Source organism: Oncorhynchus gorbuscha, linkage group LG09 (genome assembly GCF_021184085.1).
Source record: "Oncorhynchus gorbuscha isolate QuinsamMale2020 ecotype Even-year linkage group LG09, OgorEven_v1.0, whole genome shotgun sequence".
Taxonomy (NCBI): domain Eukaryota; kingdom Metazoa; phylum Chordata; class Actinopteri; order Salmoniformes; family Salmonidae; genus Oncorhynchus; species Oncorhynchus gorbuscha.
In genome coordinates, this window is record NC_060181.1 from 82,588,734 (window position 1) to 82,607,635 (window position 18,902).

General features: G+C 45.2%; 1 pseudogene; it reads left to right on the forward strand.

Annotated features, from left to right (window-relative positions):
• The window catches only part of LOC124044171, a 111,985-nt pseudogene extending 93,083 nt beyond the window's left edge, over positions 1-18,902 (forward strand).

An 18,902-nucleotide genomic window follows, 5' to 3' on the forward strand; every position in this document is an offset into this window, starting at 1 on the left:
CACACACACACAACACACACATGCAGTATACACACACACACACACACAACAATGCAGTATACACACACACACACACACACAATGCAGTATACACACACACACACACACACATGCAGTATACACACACCACACACACACACACACACAGTATACACACACACACACACAATGCAGTATACACACACACACACACACACACACACACACACACACACATGCAGTATACACACACACACACACAATGCAGTATACACACACACACACACAATGCAGTATACACACACACACACACAATGCAGTATACACACACACACACACAATGCAGTATACACACACACACACACAATGCAGTATACACACACACACACACACACACACACACACACACACACACACACACACACACACACACACACACACACACACACACACACACACACACACACACACACACACACACACACACACACACACACACACACAATGCAGTATACACACACACACACACACACAATGCAGTATACACACACACACACACATACAATGCAGTATACACACACACACACATACAATGCAGTATACACACACACACACACACACAATGCAGTATACACACACACACACACACACACACACACACACACACACACACACAATGCAGTATACACACACACACAATGCAGTACACACACACACACACACACACACACACACACACACACACACACACAATGCAGTATACACACACACACACACACACACAATGCAGTATACACACACACACACACACACACACACACACAATGCAGTATACACACACACACACACATACAATGCAGTATACACACACACACACACATACAATGCAGTATACACACACACACACACATACAATGCAGTATACACACACACACACACATACAATGCAGTATACACACACACACACACAGTACACAGTATACACACACACACATACAATGCAGTATCACACACACACACACACACACACACACACACACACACACACACACACACACACACACACACACACACACACACACACACACACACACACACACACACACACACACACAATGCAGTATACACACACACACACACACAATGCAGTATACACACACACACACACACAATGCAGTATACACACACACACACACACAATGCAGTATACACACACACACACACACACACACACACACACACACACACACACACACACACACACACACACACACACACACACACACACACACACACACACACACACACAATGCACACACACACACACACATACAATGCAGTATACACACACACACACACATACAATGCAGTATACACACACACACACACACACACACAATGCAGTATACACACACACACACACACACACACAATGCAGTATACACACACACACACACACACACACACACACACACACACACACACACACACACACACACACACACACACACACACACACACACACACAATGCAGTATACACACACACACAATGCAGTATACACACACACACAATGCAGTATACACACACACACACACACAATGCAGTATACACACACACACACACACAATGCAGTATACACACACACACAATGCAGTACACACACACACACACACACACACACACACACACACACACACACACACACACACACACACACACACACACACACACACACACACACACACACACACACACACACACAATGCAGTATACACATACAATGCATACACACACACACATACACACACACACACACACACACACACACACACACACACACACACACACACACACACACACACACACACACACACACACACACACACACGCGTGCACGCACACACAATTTTTCCTATTACATGAATGTGTGTGTTTGTCCAGGCCTCTGCATGACGCGGTGGAAAATGACCATCTGGATGTAGTGCGGGTGTTGCTGTCCTACGGGGCTGACCCTACCCTGTCCACCTACTCCGGCCGCGGTCTGCTCAAGATGACCCACAGCAACAGCATGGAGCGATTCCTCACTGGTCAGTCACTCACTACTATACTGCTGCTCTACCCCTCACTGGTCAATCACTCACTACTATACTGCTGCTCTACCCCTCACTGGTCAATCACTCACTACTATACTGCTGCTCTACCCCTCACTGGTCAGTCACTCACTACTATACTGCTGCTCTACCCCTCACTGGTCAATCACTCACTACTATACTGCTGCTCTACCCCTCACTGGTCAGTCACTCACTACTATACTGCTGCTCTACCCCTCACTGGTCAATCACTCACTACTATACTGCTGCTCTACCCCTCACTGGTCAATCACTCACTACTATACTGCTGCTCTACCCCTCACTGGTCAATCACTCACTACTATACTGCTGCTCTACCCCTCACTGGTCAATCACTCACTACTATACTGCTGCTCTACCCCTCACTGGTCAGTCACTCACTACTATACTGCTGCTCTACCCCTCACTGTGTCCCACTGTGCTTCTCATTCTCCATCTCAAAACACTCTCCCTTGGTCTGCTTTTAAAAACCGTTCTCTCTCAAACACACACATGCTGAAAACAGTCCCTTCTTCCACCCCTTTCCTTTCCCCAGACCACCTGTGTGAGGCGATTCAGTCGGTTGGGATGCGTGCTTGCTCATCTGTCTGGTTACTTAGCAACGGCCGATCTGTTTGCTTAGTGTATGTGCAGAAATGGGCTTCTCAGAACACGCTCACTCTAGAAAATAGAAAGTGTGTGTGTATGTGAGACAAATGGGATCTCTGCTACATACACATGGAGAAAGAAAAGGAACCACACACACCCCCTCACATAGCCGGTGGCGTCCATCTCTTCTATCCGAACAAGTAAAACCCAATTACCTCAGATAGATAGCAGGCCTTGAGAGAGGAGAGGCGTAGGTGGAGAGGGAGGAAGAGAGGGAGAAGGGTTTAGACGGAAAGATAGAGCGAGCGACAGAGATTGTGTGTGTACTCCTCCCTCCACCTGGTCCCACTCATCTGGAGGTCGTTAATCCCTCCAAACACACGCCAGACACCCAACGCCTCAGTACTGGCACTCAGCCCAGCTCTTACTGGCTCTCTGTGTTTGTGTGTACTTGGGTTTGTGTGTGCGCCTAGTACCGTAAATGTCTCCGTGTGTGTGTGAGAGAGGGAAGGAAGTAGAGAGAGTGTGGTTCCAATTTCATTTTTAGCATATTCCTCTAGCCTCAGCATGAACCAAGCCAGCAATGATGCAGTATAGACAGCCCCCCTCTCTCCCTTCCTATCCCCCCACTTCAAGTATCCAGCCAGCTATGATGCAGTATAGACAGCCCCCCTCTCTCCCTTCCTATCCCCCCACTTCAAGTATCCAGCCAGCTATGATGCAGTATAGACAGCCCTCTCTCTCCCCTCACTTCAAATGTCCAGCCAGCTATGATGCAGTATAGACAGTCCCTCTCTCTCTCCCCTCACTTCAAATGTCCAGCCAGCTATGATGCAGTATAGACAGCCCCTCTCTCTCCCCCCACTTCAAGTATCCAGCCAGCTATGATGCAGTATAGACAGTCCCTCCTCTCCCCTCACTTCAAGTATCCAGCCAGCTATGATGCAGTATAGACAGCCCCTCTCTCTCTCCCCACTTCAAGTATCCAGCCAGCTATGATGCAGCCCCTACTTCAGACAGCAGCCCTCTCTCTTCCCTCCTATCCCCCCATTTCAAGTATCCAGCCAGCTATGATGCAGTATAGACAGCCCCTCGCTCTCCCCTCCTCTCCCCCCATTTCAAGTATCCAGCCAGCTATGATGCAGTATAGACAGCCCCTCTCTCTCTCCCCTCCTCTCCCCTCACTTCAAATGTCCAGCCAGCTATGATGCAGTATAGACAGCCCCTCTCTCTCTCCCCTCCTCTCCCCCCATTTCAAGTATCCAGCCAGCTATGATGCAGTATAGACAGCCCCTCTCTCTCTCCCTCCTCTCCCTCACTTCAAATGTCCAGCCAGCTATGATGCAGTATAGACAGCCCCTCTCTCTCCCCCTCCTCTCCCCCCACTTCAAGTATCCAGCCAGCTATGATGCAGTGTAGACAGCCCCTTTCTCTCCCCTCACTTCAAGTATCCAGCCAGCTATGATGCAGTATAGACAGCCCCTCTCTCTCTCCCCCCACTTCAAGTATCCAGCCAGCTATGATGCAGTATAGACAGTCCCTCTCTCTCTCCCCCACTTCAAGTATCCAGCCAGCTATGATGCAGTATAGACAGCCCCTCTCTCCCCTCCTCTCCCCCACTTCAAGTATCCAGCCAGCTATGATGCAGTATAGACAGCCCCTCTCTCTCCCCCACTTCAAGTATCCAGCCAGCTATGATGCAGTATAGACAGTCCCTCTCTCTCTCCCCCCACTTCAAGTATCCAGCCAGCTATGATGCAGTATAGACAGCCCCTCTCTCTCTCCCCTCCTCTCCCCTCACTTCAAATGTCCAGCCAGCTATGATGCAGTCTAGACAGCCCCTCTCTCCCCTCCTCTGCCCCCACTTCAAGTATCCAGCCAGCTATGATGCAGTATAGACAGCCCCTCTCTCTCCCCTCCTCTCCCCCCACTTCAAGTATCCAGCCAGCTATGATGCAGTATAGACAGCCCCTCTCTCTCCCCCCACTTCAAGTATCCAGCCAGCTATGATGCAGTATAGACAGCCCTCTCTCTCCCCTCACTTCAAGTATCCAGCCAGCTATGATGCAGTATAGACAGCCCCTCTCTCTCCCTTCCTATCCCCCCACTTCAAGTATCCAGCCAGCTATGATGCAGTATAGACAGCCCCTCTCTCTCCCTTCCTATCCCCCCACTTCAAATCAAATCAAATCAAATTTATTTATATAGCCCTTCGTACATCAGCTGATATCTCAAAGTGCTGTACAGAAACCCAGCCTAAAACCCCAAACAGCAAACAATGCAGGTGTAAAAGCACGGTGGCTAGGAAAAACTCCCTAGAAAGGCCAAAACCTAGGAAGAAACCTAGAGGAACCGGGCTATGTGGGGTGGCCAGTCCTCTCTCTTCTGGCTGTGCCGGGTAAAGATTATAACAGAACATGACCAAGATGTTCAAATGTTCATAAATGACCAGCATGGTCAAATAATAATAAGGCAGAACAGTTGAAACTGGAGCAGCAGCACAGTCAGGTGGACTGGGGACAGCAAGGAGCCATCATGTCAGGTAGTCCTGGGGCACGGTCCTAGGGCTCAGGTCCTCCGAGAGAGAGAAAGAAAGAGAGAATTAGAGAGAGCATATGTGGGGTGGCCAGTCCTCTTCTGGCTGTGCCGGGTGGAGATTATAACAGAATGTGGCCAAGATGTTCAAATGTTCATAAATGACCAGCATGGTTGAATAATAGTAAGGCAGAACAGTTGAAACTGGAGCAGGAGCATGGCCAGGTGGACTGGGGACAGCAAGGAGTCCTCATGTCAGGTAGTCCATACTTCAAGTATCCAGCCAGCTATATAATACCCCCCACTTCAAGTATCCAGCCAGCTATGATGCAGTATAGACAGCCCTCTCTCTACCAAAGCTGTGGCAGGCCTCTCATCTAACCTTGCTCGTCTCTCTCACGCTTTCTCTCTCCCTCGCTCTTTCCTCTCACTTTCTTTCTCTCTCTCTCTCTTCTCCACATAGATTATTTTGCTGACCTGCAGGGCCACTCTGACGACCCAGAGACCCACTGGGAATTCTATGGCAGTGCTGTGTGCGGTGAGTTTAGCTCTATTTCTATTTGTGTGTGTGTTCATTCAAAGGTTTTTCTTTATTTCTACATTGTAGAATAGTAAAAAAGTATTAAACAAATCCAAAATATATTTTAGGTTCTTCAAAGTAGGCACCATTTGCCTTGATGACAGCTTTGCACACTCTTGGCATTCTCTCAACCAGCAACACCTGGAATGCTTTTCAAATCAAATGTTATTGGTCACATACACATGGTTAGCAGATGTTAATGAGAGTGTAGCGAAACGCTTGTGCTTCTACTTATTATTATTATTATTATTATTATTATTATATTACTTCCGACCATGCAGTAATATCTAACAAGTAATCTAACAACAACTACCTTATACACAAGTGTAAAGGAATGAATAAGATATGTACATATCAATATATTGATGAGTGATGGCCGTTCAGCATAGTCAAGATGCAGTAGATGGTATAGAGTACAGTATATACATATGAGATGAGTAATGTAGGATATGTAAACATTATATAAAGTGACATTGTTTAAAGTGACTAGTGATACATTTATTACATCCAGTTTTTTATTATTAAAGTGGCTAGAGATTTGAGTCAGTATGTTGGCAGCAGCCACTCAATGTTAGTGATGGCTGTTTAAGTCTGATGGCCTTGAGATAGAAGCTGTTTTCTCTCTGTCCCAGCTTTGATGCACCTGTACTGACCTCGCCTTCTGGATTATAGCGGGGTGAACAGACAGTGGCTCGGGTAGTTGTTGTCCTTGATGATCTTTTTGGCCTTCCTGTGATTGTGCACCTGTAAAAGTTGTTAGTGTTTTTGGTTACAAGTCAAATGTCTTCAGCCTCCTGAGGTTGAAGAGGTGCTGCTGAGCCTTCTTCACCACGCTGTCTGTGTGGGTGGATCATTTCAGTTTATCCCCGATGTGTACGCCGAGGAACTTAACTCTCCACCCTCTCCACTACTGTCCTGTCGATGTAGATAGTGGGCTGCTCCCTCTGCTGTTTCCTGAAGTCTACTATCATCTCCTTTGTTTTGTTGACGTTGAGTGTGAGATTATTTTCCTGACACCACACTCAGAGGGCCCTTACCTCCTCCCTGTAGGCCGTCTCATCGTTGTCAAGCCTACCGCTGTAGTGTCATCTGCAAACTTGATGGTAGAGTTGGAGGTGTGCATGGCCACATAGTCGTGGGTGAACAGGGAGTACAGGAGAGGGCCGAGAACTCACCCTTGTGGGAGGTTGTTACCTACCCTCACCACCTGGTGGGCGGCCCGTCAGGAAGTCCAGGACCTAGTTGCACAGGGCGGAGTCGAGAGCTTAATGACAAGTTTGGAGGGTACTATGGTGTTAAATGCTGAGCTGTAGTCGATAAACAGCATTCTTACATAGGTATTCATCTTGTCCAGATGGGATAGGGCAGTGTGATGGCGATTCCTTTGTCTGTGGTCCTATTGGGGCGGTAAGCACACTGAAGTGGGTCTAGGGTGGCCGGTAGGGTGGAGGTGATATGGTCCTTGACTAGTCTCTCAAAGCACTTCATGGTGACAGAAGTGAGTGCCACGGGGCGATAGTCGCTTAGTTCTCTTGGGAACAGGAACAATGTTGGCCCTCTTGAAGCATGTGGGAACAGCAGATTGGGTTAGGGATTGATTGATTGAATATGTTTGTAAACACACTAGCTAGCACATGCTCTGAGGACGCGGCTGGGGATGCCGTCTGGGCCTGCAGCCTTGCGAGGGTTGACACATTTAAATGTTTTTCTCACGTTGGCTGCAGTGAAGGAGAGCCTGCATGATTTGGTAGTGGTGTCAGTGGCACTGTATTGTCGTCAAAGCAATCAAAAAAGTTGTTTAGTCTGTCTGGAAACAAGGCATCCTGATGGCATCATGATCTGCGACGGGGCTGCTTTTTCTTTTGTAGACTGCCACATACGTCTCGTGTCTGAGCCGTTGAATTGCGACTCTACTTTGTCTCTATACTGACGCTTAGCTTGTTTGATTGCCTTGCGGAGGGAATAGCTACACTGTTTGTATTTGGTCATGTTTCCGGTCACCTTGCCCTGAATAAAAGCAGTGGTTCGCGCTTTCAGTTTTGCTCGACTGCTGCCATCAATCCACGGCTTCTGGTTGGGGAAGGTTTTAATTGTCACCGTGGTTACATCACCACCAATAAACTCGCTGACCAAATCAGCGTATACATCAATGTTGTTCGACGTGAAAAACATATCCCAGTCCACGTGATCGAAGCAATCTTGAAGGGTGGAATCAGATTGGTCGGACCTGGGCGGTTCCTGTCTATAGGCTAGGAGCAACGAAATGGAGTTAATCTCTGATGTCTCTCTGGAAGGCAACCCTTCAAGAGACTGGACATTGGTTAGTAGTATACTCAGAAGCGGTGGGCGATGTGCCCGTTTATGGAGCCTGACCGTCTGCGGCGTCATTGTTTTGGGTCGTTTTCCAGCAGTTCCCACAAGTGCTGAGGACTTGGTGGCTGCTTTGCCTTCACTCTGTGGTCCAAACCATCTCAATTTGGTTAAGGTTGGGTGATTGTGGAGGCCAGGTCATCTGATGCAGCACTCAATCACTCTCCTTCTTGGTCAAATAGCCCTTACACAGCTGAAGGTGTGTTTTGGGTCATTGTCCTGTTGAAAAACAAATGATTGTCTCACTAAGCGCAAACCAGATGGGATGCCATTTCGCTGCAGAATGCTGTGGTAGCCATGCTGGTTAAGTGCGCCTTGAATTATAAATAAATCACAGACAGTGTCACCAGCAAAGCACCATCACACCACCACCTCCGTGCTTCACGGTTGGAACCACACATGCAGATAATATCATCCTTTCTGCGTCTCACAAAGACGGTTGTTGGAACCAAAAACCTCAAATTTGGACTCAGACCAAAGCACAGATTTCATATTGTCACAGGCCGGCTCATAGCCTGTGGCAAAAATGGTGGGAAACAAACATGTATAGGCCAATCAAAAAGTTTCTTTATTAACTCTAAACAAAGAAAAAGGAATGAGTGGTGAAAGTATCATAATGTAAAGTGCAGGGATGCGTGAATCTGTGAATATGACTGAGTGAAAATGAATAAGGAACAAACAAAACAGGATCATACCTGGAGGAGCAGAGAGGGAGACGAGAGTGAAGCAGTTTAAATACACTGAGACCAGGTGGCTCCAATCACTAACGACCCTCTGCCTTCAGGAGGAACCACCCATGACACCCCCCCCCTCCTTAAAATGAGGGTCCCACCCTCAACCCAAATTTCGGCCCAACATATTCAAAACAATCCAAAGTCCCCCCCCACCAAAAAAAAGTATACCAGTCCCGGCTCCTAGCAGTAGCCCCGTGTCCCCCAGCTGACTGTCCGCCCCTCAAACTCGGCAGCCCTGGTACCTGGGGAGCAATTTAAGCGGAAAGAGGAGCAGACAGCCTGTAGGGGTCAGCAAAGAGAAGATACAAACTAGGTTAAAGGAGCACGAGACCCTTACCACTAATGTGTCTAATATCAAGGTTTAATGGTTGAAAGAACAAAGCCCAACGCATCAACAAAATCCTGACCAACAACCTTGCCTAGGTATGTGAATGTAGCTTTGGCAAACTCACATTTAGCCAAATTGATAGTCAACCTGGCCCACACCAGTCTTTCGAACAGGGCTTGCACTCTCCAAACATGCTCCTCCGAGGAGTCGGAGTAGACGACCACGTCGTCCAAATACACGGCGCACACCCTTCCAGACCTGAGACCACCCGATTCGATAGCCTCTGGAAGGTGGCTGGAGCATTCCGCAAGCCATCACTTTATAAGAGAACAAACCAGATGGAGTTATTATAAAGGCAGCAATCTCACAAGCTCTTTTGGTAAGGGGTACTTGCCAATATCCCTTTAAAAGATCAAATTTGCTGACCCAACTTGATGAATACAGTCCTCCATCCTAGGAAGAGGGTAAAGGTCTGCTTTAGCAACATTGTTAACATTTCTATAATCAGTGCAAGGTCTGAATGTGGAATCAGACTTGTTGACCAAAAGACAGGGTGAAGCCCAATTTGAACAACATGGCTCCGCAATACCATTGTCCAACATATACTGCACCTCTGTTTCCAATTGCAGTCTCTTCTCCTCAGATACACAATAAAAATCTCTGTTTAATAGGCTTAGCATCTCCGATGTCTATATCATGCTCAATTAAGTGGGTTTGCGATAGTGTCAGAAAACAAAACAGGGTAGTTTCTAATAAGAGCTACCAATTCATCACATTTGAGTCTAAATGATCTACCAAAACCCCAAGGTTTTGCAAAGTCTGGAGGTTCTTCAACTGACCTTGTAAGACCTCATCCGAAACCCTAACTATCTCTTCTCCCCCTCCACCAAATTAAAGACAAGATGCAGCGACTGGAGCAGCAGTCAATGCTGACCTCACCACTGGGAGTGCCTTCAACTTTGCTTAGATCACGGGAGTGATAACATTTTAACAGGTTGACATGGCATAATTTAGAGGACATCCTATGACTAGGGGTTTCAATAAGATTGTTCAAATCTGACACTTTACGCAACACAGTGAAAGGACCGCAGTACTTTGCCTGAAAAGGTGAACTTACAAGAGGCAGAAGAGAAAGTTGTATTTTTATTTTATTTCACCTTTATTTAACCAGGTAGGCTAGTTGAGAACACCTTTATTTAACCAGGTAGGCTAGTTGAGAACACCTTTATTTAACCAGGTAGGCTAGTTGAGAACACCTTTATTTAACCAGGTAGGCTAGTTGAGAACACCTTTATTTAACCAGGTAGGCTAGTTGAGAACACCTTTATTTAACCAGGTAGGCTAGTTGAGAACACCTTTATTTAACCAGGTAGGCTAGTTGAGAACACCTTTATTTAACCAGGTAGGCTAATTGAGAACACCTTTATTTAACCAGGTAGGCTAGTTGAGAAAACCTTTATTTAACCAGGTAGGCTAGTTGAGAACACCTTTATTTAACCAGGTAGGCTAGTTGAGAACACCTTTATTTAACCAGGTAGGCTAGTTGAGAACACCTTTATTTAACCAGGTAGGCTAGTTGAGAACCTTTATTTAACCAGGTAGGCTAGTTGAGAACACCTTTATTTAACCAGGTAGGCTAGTTGAGAACACCTTTATTTAACCAGGTAGGCTAGTTGAGAACACCTTTATTTAACCAGGTAGGCTAGTTGAGAACAAGTTCTCATTTGCAACTGCGACCTGGCCAAGATAAAGCATAGCAGTGTGAACAGACAACAGAGTTACACATGGAGTAAACAATTAACAAGTCAATAACACAGTAGAAAAAAAGGGAGTCTATATACAATGTGTGCAAAAGGCATGAGGAGGTAGGCAAATAATTACAATATTGCAGATTAACACTGGAGTGATAAATGATCAGATGATCATGTACAGGTAGAGATATTGGTGTGCAAAAGAGCAGAAAAGTAAATAAATCAAAACTGTGGGGATGAGGTAGGTGAAAATGGGTGGGCTATTTACCAATAGATTATGTACAGCTGCAGCGATCGGTTAGCTGCTCAGATAGCTGATGTTTGAAGTTGGTGAGGGAGATAAGTCTCCAACTTCAGCGATTTTTGCAATTCGTTCCAGTCACAGGCAGCAGAGTACTGGAACGAAAAGCGGCCGAATGAGGTGTTGGCTTTAGGGATGATCAGTGAGATACACCTGCTGGAGCGCGTGCTACGGATGGGTGTTGCCATCGAGACCAGTGAACTGAGATAAGGCGGAGCTTTACCTAGCATGGCCTTGTAGATGACCTGGAGCCAGTGGGTCTGGCGACGAATATGTAGCGAGGGCCAGCCGACTAGAGCATACAAGTCGCAGTGGTGGGTAGTATAAGGTGCTTTAGTGACAAAACGGATGGCACTGTGATAAACTGCATCCAATTTGCTGAGTAGAGTTTTGGAAGCAATTTTGTAGATGACATCGCCGAAGTCGAGGATCGGTAGGATAGTCAGTTTTACTAGGGTAAGCTTGGCAGCGTGAGTGAAGGAGGCTTTGTTGCGGAATAGAAAGCCGACTCTTGATTTGATTTTCCCTTTAGTCCCTGATCACTGGGACTAAATTCAAGCAGCTCAGCCTGTCCGTCATATTTCAGTTTTTCTTTCGCCAGTTCACCAGCCCTATACAACTTCAACCTAAGACCATTTACATAGTCAATAAGGTTCTGAGGTGGTTCCTCAGGCAAACAACCATCCTGCAACAACGCTAAAGGTCCACACACCTTATGACCAAACACTAAGTCATTTGGGCTAAACCCTGTGCTTTCCTGTACTACTTCACGAGCAGCTAGTAACAGCCAAGGTAACCCCTCCCCCCAATCTGTAGACAGTTCTGTACAGTATGCACGAAGCAAGGATTTTAAAGTTTGAAAACGTTCCAAAGCTCCCTGGCTCTGGGCATGGAACGCAGTAGACTTGTGTTTACCTCCCATTTATTTGCTCAGGTTCTCAAACAGCTTAAAGTTAAAGTTAGATCCCTGATCTGACTGGATGATTTTTGGAATCCCAAATGTTGAAATAAAATATTAATATTCATGAAATTACAAGTGAAATATATTGAAACAGAGCTTAGCCTTTTGTTAATCACCAAGTCATCTCAGATTTTTAAATGATGCTTTACAGCCAAAGCAAGACAGGCATTTGTGTAAGTTTATCGATAGCCTAGCATAGCATTATGCCTAGATAGCAGCAGGCAGCTTGGTCACAAATCAGAAAAGCAATCAAATTAAATAGTTTACCTTTGATGAGCTTCGGATGTTTTCACTCACAAGACTCCCAGTTAGATAGCAAATGTTCCTTTTTCCATAAAGATTATTTTTGTAGCCGACACAGCCTCGTTTGTTCTTCACGTTTCGCTGAGAAATCGACCGGAAATTGCGGTCACGACAACGCCGAAAAATATTCCAAATTAGATCCATAAGACAGAAACATGGCAAACGTTTTTTTTAATAATCAATTCTCAAGGTGTTTTTCAAATATATTTTCGATAATATCAACCGGATCAGTTGGCTTCTTAGTAGAATAGAGTGAAACAATGGCCGCATTTGTCTATTACGCACATATCAATCTGAGAGCCATCAGCTGACCACTGACGCAATGTTGTCGCTCACGCTCATTTTTCAAAATAAAAGCCTGAAACTGTCTTGTGACACTAGACACATCAGGGAAGCCATAGAAAAAGGAATCTTGTTGATGTCCCCTTCACTGCTCAATAGGAATGCAGAGGTTTCTAAATAAGAGCTTTCGCCTGCAATATCAGTTCTGTTATACTCAAACAATATTTTTACAGTTTTTGAAACTTTAGAGTGTTTTCTATCCTAAGCTGTCAATTATATGCATATGCTATTATCTGGTCCTGAAAAATAGCCTGTTTACTTTGGGAACGTTATTTTTCCAAAAATGAAAATAGTGCTCCCTAGTTTCAAGAGGTTAACTACTGATTTTGAAGTTATGGTACGCAAGGAAAAAGCTGCCAGATATCTGGTTGCTTGACACATAAGTAGCTATGACCTGACTTGGACCTTGGTAAAGGCCCAACACAATCGATAATAAGATGCTCAAAAGGATGCCCTATGGCTGGTTTGGCTTACCTGTGCGCTGACACGTATGACAAGTTTGAATAAACTGAGTTACATCCCTCTTTAAACTTGGCCAGTAACAAATAACGGAGTATGCGATCATAAGTTTTACGAACACCCATATGACCTGCCACATCACCATGTGAAGTTTGCAACACTTTATTTCGCAAAGTAGTAGGTACAACTATTTGAAAGACTGGTTCTCTAGACCCTGATCATAGTGTGGAAGCCATTTCCTGACCAACAGCCCATCAAGAAGAAAATAACACTGAGCACTATTCCTCACCACTGAATCAGGAACAACTTTATCAAACAGATCAGCCAAGGTAGTATCGGCCTTTTGCTCAGCCATCAATGAATCTCTAGAACTAGTCAACTGTTCTGTCTGGAGTTTGACTGACAACTCAAGACTTTCTGGCTTACTCTCAATCTCCTTACGAGAGGCTGCGGGGGTAACCGCACAAACTGGAAATCCCTCAGGAGACACAGTTTTGATCTGGAGATTCCCTTGCAGGGGACACTGAAGGTTGCTTCTTACAGATGTTTAGTTTTCCATCTGCCTACACCTTACTACCTGCCAAGTCATTCCCCAAAATCATGTGGACTCCCTCTACTGGCAACTGGGGTCTAACCCCAATATCTACATCACCCTCTACCAGACCACATTTTAGGGTAACTTCATATAAAGGACAAGAGAATGGAACTAAACCCATACCACATACCATTACACAACTGCCAGTATCAGACTCTTTAGATTCCAGAATAAAATAATCTAAACCTCCAGTGTCTCTTTAGATCTTGATTGAAACATTTTGGTTGCCATCTACCAGGGACACGACACCATCTGAAATAAAGGCTGAAAAATCAGAGGGAAGAATGAGAATCAAACTCAACTGGTGGCTGTAACAGGAGCTGCCATCACAGGTTTAACTGGACCTGACTTTCCCGATTTAAGCAGAGGACAATCTTTCTTCCAATGTCCTTCAACTAAACAGTAACGACAGGTATTAGCATTAACCGGTGCTTTACGTCCTCCAGACCCAAACTTCTGCTGAGGTCTTTGGAAAGAAGCACCAGAAAAAGATGACCTACTATTCCTAGGAGTAAAGTTATTTATGGTACATGTCACTGACTCAAAATGGCTATGTGTTAGCCAGTACTCATCTGCAAGGATTGCTACATCACTTGGAGACTTAACTTTACATTCATTCATGTATGTAGCAACCTGGTCAGACACAATTTTTGAACTGTTCTAACACAATCAAATTAGACAGACCCTCAAAAGTATTAACTTCAGAAGCTGTACACCAACGATTAAATGCAGAAGTCAAATCACGAACAAGCTCAGAATAGGTTTGTGAATTTAACTTTTTCCTGTAACTAAAACGTTGATGATATGCCTCTGACACAAGCTCGTAGACCTTCAGAACTGCCGATTTAACTATAGCAAAAACTTTACTGTCAGCTACACTCAGAGCTGCAAAAGCCTCACATGCTTTACCTGTAAGTACACATTGCAACAGTCATGTCCAAATCTGACCAATCTCTAGCTTCCACAATACGCTCAAATAAAGCAAAGTATGTGTCTGGATCTGACACATCAAATTTAGGCAACAAACAAAGATTCTGTGAAATGTCAAACTGTGGTAGTCCTTCTGGTCTATTAGCATTTCTCAATTACACTCTAACTGCATTTGCAACAGCTCCCTCTGCAGCTCAAAACTTGCATCCTCACTACTAGCAGACTGACCCCCCCAAAAAAAACATTTCCCTAAGACCATGCTTTAATCTAGTTTTAAGTTTTTTTTAAATGAGCAACAATTTGATGTTCAGAAATGTAAATTAACTGCTCCTTAGTACATAACTCTAAGGCTACTACCTATGAAGGAGCTTGAACAAAACTACTCAGAATGGAAGACATTTTCCTCAACCAATATAACTATTACAAATGCTCAAAAACACAAACACAACTCACCTGCTGTCAGTCTGGGTTCAAGGACAGGAGCCACACCCCACTATCCTTCAAAAACAACTAACTAACTGGCCCTAGTCTTCGTGTACTCACATGTGGTGGGGTTTTATGCACACAAAACCAGTGGAGTGGAAAAGACAACCAGAAACTGGCGCCCCCCCCATAACCACGGAGGTGCTCCCGAGCCCATGTAGGGGAAAAGGGAAAGGGAATGCTTACCCAGGTTCACTGCCCCCCCCCCTCCACATAGCCACAGAGGTGCTCCCGAGCCCATGTAGGGGAAAAGGGAAAGGGAATGCTTACCCAGGTTCACTGCCCCCCTCCACATAGCCACGGAGGTGCTCCCGAGCCCATGTAGGGGAAAAGGGAAAGGGATGCTTACCCAGGTTCACTGCCCCCCCCCTCCCCATAACCACGGAGGTGCTCCCCCATGTAGCCCATTCACTGTATAACCACGGGGTGCTCCCGAAAGGGGAAAAGGGAAAGGGATGCTTACCCAGGTTCACTGCCCCCCCCTCCCCATAACCACGGAGGTGCTCCCGAGCCCATGTAGGGGAAAAGGGAAAGGGATGCTTACCCAGGTTCACTGCCCCCCCCCCCCTCCACATAGCCACGGAGGTGCTCCCGAGCCCATGTAGGGGAAAAGGGAAAGGGAATGCTTACCCAGGTTCACTGCCCCCCCCCCCTCCACATAGCCACGGAGGTGCTCCCGAGCCCATGTAGGGGAAAAGGGAAAGGGATGCTTACCCATCTTCTTATTAATGGTGTCCTTTAGTAGTAGTTTCTTTGCAGCAATTTGACAACGAAGGCCTGATTCACGCAGTTTCTTCTGAACAGTTGACATTGAGATGTGTCTTATACTTGAACTCTGTGAAGCATTTATTTGGGCTGCAATCTGAGGTGCAGTTAACTCTAATGAATTTATCCTCTGCAGCAGAGGTAACTCATGAGAGCCAGTTTCATCATAACGCTTGATGGTTTTTGCAAATGCACTTGAAGAAACTTTCAAAGTTCTTGAAATTTTCCAGATTGGCTGACGTCATGATGGACTATCGTTTCTTTTTGCTTATTTGAGCATAATATGGACTTGGTCTTTTACCAAATAGGGCTATCTTCTGTATAACACTCCTACCATGTCACAACACAACTGATTGGCTCAAAAAGAAGGAAAGAAATTCCACAAATTATACTTTAACAAGGCACACCTGTTAATTGAAATGCATTCCAGGTGACTACCTCATGAAGCTGGTTGAGAGAATGCCAAGAGTGTGCAAAGCAATCATCAAGGCAAAGGGTGGCTACTTTGAAGAATATAAAATATTTTTTGATTTGTTTAACACTTTTTGGTTACTACGTGATTCCATATGTGTTATTTCATAGTTTTGATGTCTTCACTATTATTCTACAATGTAGAACATAGTCCAAATATAAAATCCCTTGAATGAGTAGGTGTGTCTAAACGTTTGACTGGGGGTAGTTCTACTAAGCTATTTGGAATTGTTTTAAGATGGTCATACCAAGGATCATTTAGCTTTTTGATTGAGAATTTTAGGACCCCTTTAGGTTTAAACAAAAATATACCCGTCTCAACGTCAACAGTGAAGAGGCGACTCCGGGATGCTGGCCTTCTAGGCAGAGTTCCTCTGTCCAGTGTCTGTTATTTTGCCCATCTTAATCTTTTATTTTTATTGTCCAGCCTGTGATATGGCTTTTTCTTTCCAATCTGCCTAGAAAGCCTGCATCCCAGAGTCGCCTCTTCGCCGTTGAGACTGGTGTTTTGACTTATTTACTCCTGACTGTATTTAGTCTTGACATAACAAAGGGGTTGAATACTTATTGACCCAAGACATTTCAGCTTTTCAGTTTTTAAATTAATTTGTATAAAATTTTAAAACCTAATTCCACTGTGGCATGATGGGGCATTGTGTGTATGCCACTGACACAGCATCTCATGCTGGGACACAACAACGTGGAAAAGTCCAAGGCTGTGAATACTTTGAGTCATTAGAAGAGGGCAGTGGACTTGTGTTATTCTAACTGTGTATCCCTTTCTCCATGTCTCAGAGTCCTTAGAGGAGGGCAGTGTGTGTAACATGCTGGCGGATCCCCCAGGTCCAGAGGAAGATGACGGGGACAGGAGGGAGCTCTTTGAGTTTGAGTTCTCCAACCAACCCCTCCTCCCCTGCTACAACATCCAGGTGTCCTTGTCGCAGGGGTGAGTGTATACACACACACACACACACAGAGAAATCAATATGATTGTATAGAAGCAGTGAAAGAGTACAGAATGAGAGAGTGAGATGCAAGAGATTAACAAATAATCTTTTGTGTAAATCCTTGCGGTCCCGAATCCTCCCTCCACCCCCCAGGTCCAGGAACTGGCTTCTCCTCTCAGATGTTCTCCGGAAGCTGCGGATGTCGGCCCGTTCATTCCGCTCCTCCTTCCCCCACATGAAGGTGGTGACGATGGCCGAGGCAGAGTTTTACCGCCAGGCCTCCCTCTCCCAGCTCTTCTCCTGCCCAGACGAGCTGGAGGGCTTCCAGCCAGACAGCAAGGAGCTGCTGGACCTGGTGGAGGGGAGTGCTGAGCTGGCCGCTCTGCTGGGATCCACCCTGGAGTGCCTGGATGACCGCTGGGATGAACCCCTGGAGGCTAACGTTAATGCTAAGGCTAATGTCAATGGGAACATTAGGGCTATGGCTAATTCTAAAGCTAAGACTAACTCTAAGACTAATGGTAACGCTAATTTTAAAGCTAAGGCTAACGCTAACAGGAGGTTGTTATCCCTGACCCTGAACTTTGACTCAGATTTCTGAATCCCTTCTCTACAGTGGGGGTCTACGATAGGTGAATGAGTAAGACCCCTGCCCTGAGATCTGAGATGAACTCCTGCTCTGGACTGTATGGACGAACGGACAGGCAGAGCAGCAGAGACCTGAATGTGTCTGTACATCAAGCGAAGATGAAGAGGCGACTGTAAATTAACATTTGTCTTATTTTTATAAATGTATTAATATAAGTATAAATATATCTGGAAATGTTATATTGATTTCTCTCCTGCAATTGTGTGAGTGAGAGTGTGGTTGTGTTATCATGATTGGAAGGTTGTTTGTGTGTTAAACAGTATAATATATGTGTGTGTGTGTCAGTTTATATGCCATAGTGTGTGTCTGAGCACTGAGGCAGCGCTTTTTGAATGTCACATTTTTTGTTCATAGGAAGCACATGATGAGGATCAGTTGTATAGTTTTTTGTTCTCCTCAGACAGAGTTAGCACTCTCATCACCCTCAGGGGCTGTTTTGTACCTGTGTTCAATCTGCTTCTCATTTAGTCTCTCATTTCACTTGCAAAACTGAAGAGATGTGTTTTTGTATAATATTACAGGTTTAAAGATGAGAAGATAGTTGCCCTTCGGTACAGAACTTGTACATAACAGGGTGGCTATTGCAGAACAGTAGCAGTTATACTATTTGTGGTTTTTTTGTAATTAAAATATCTCATTTGTATTTATATTTTGCCAGCAAAATTATAAAAATAAATCTTAACATTTGCAAGAAAGTTTA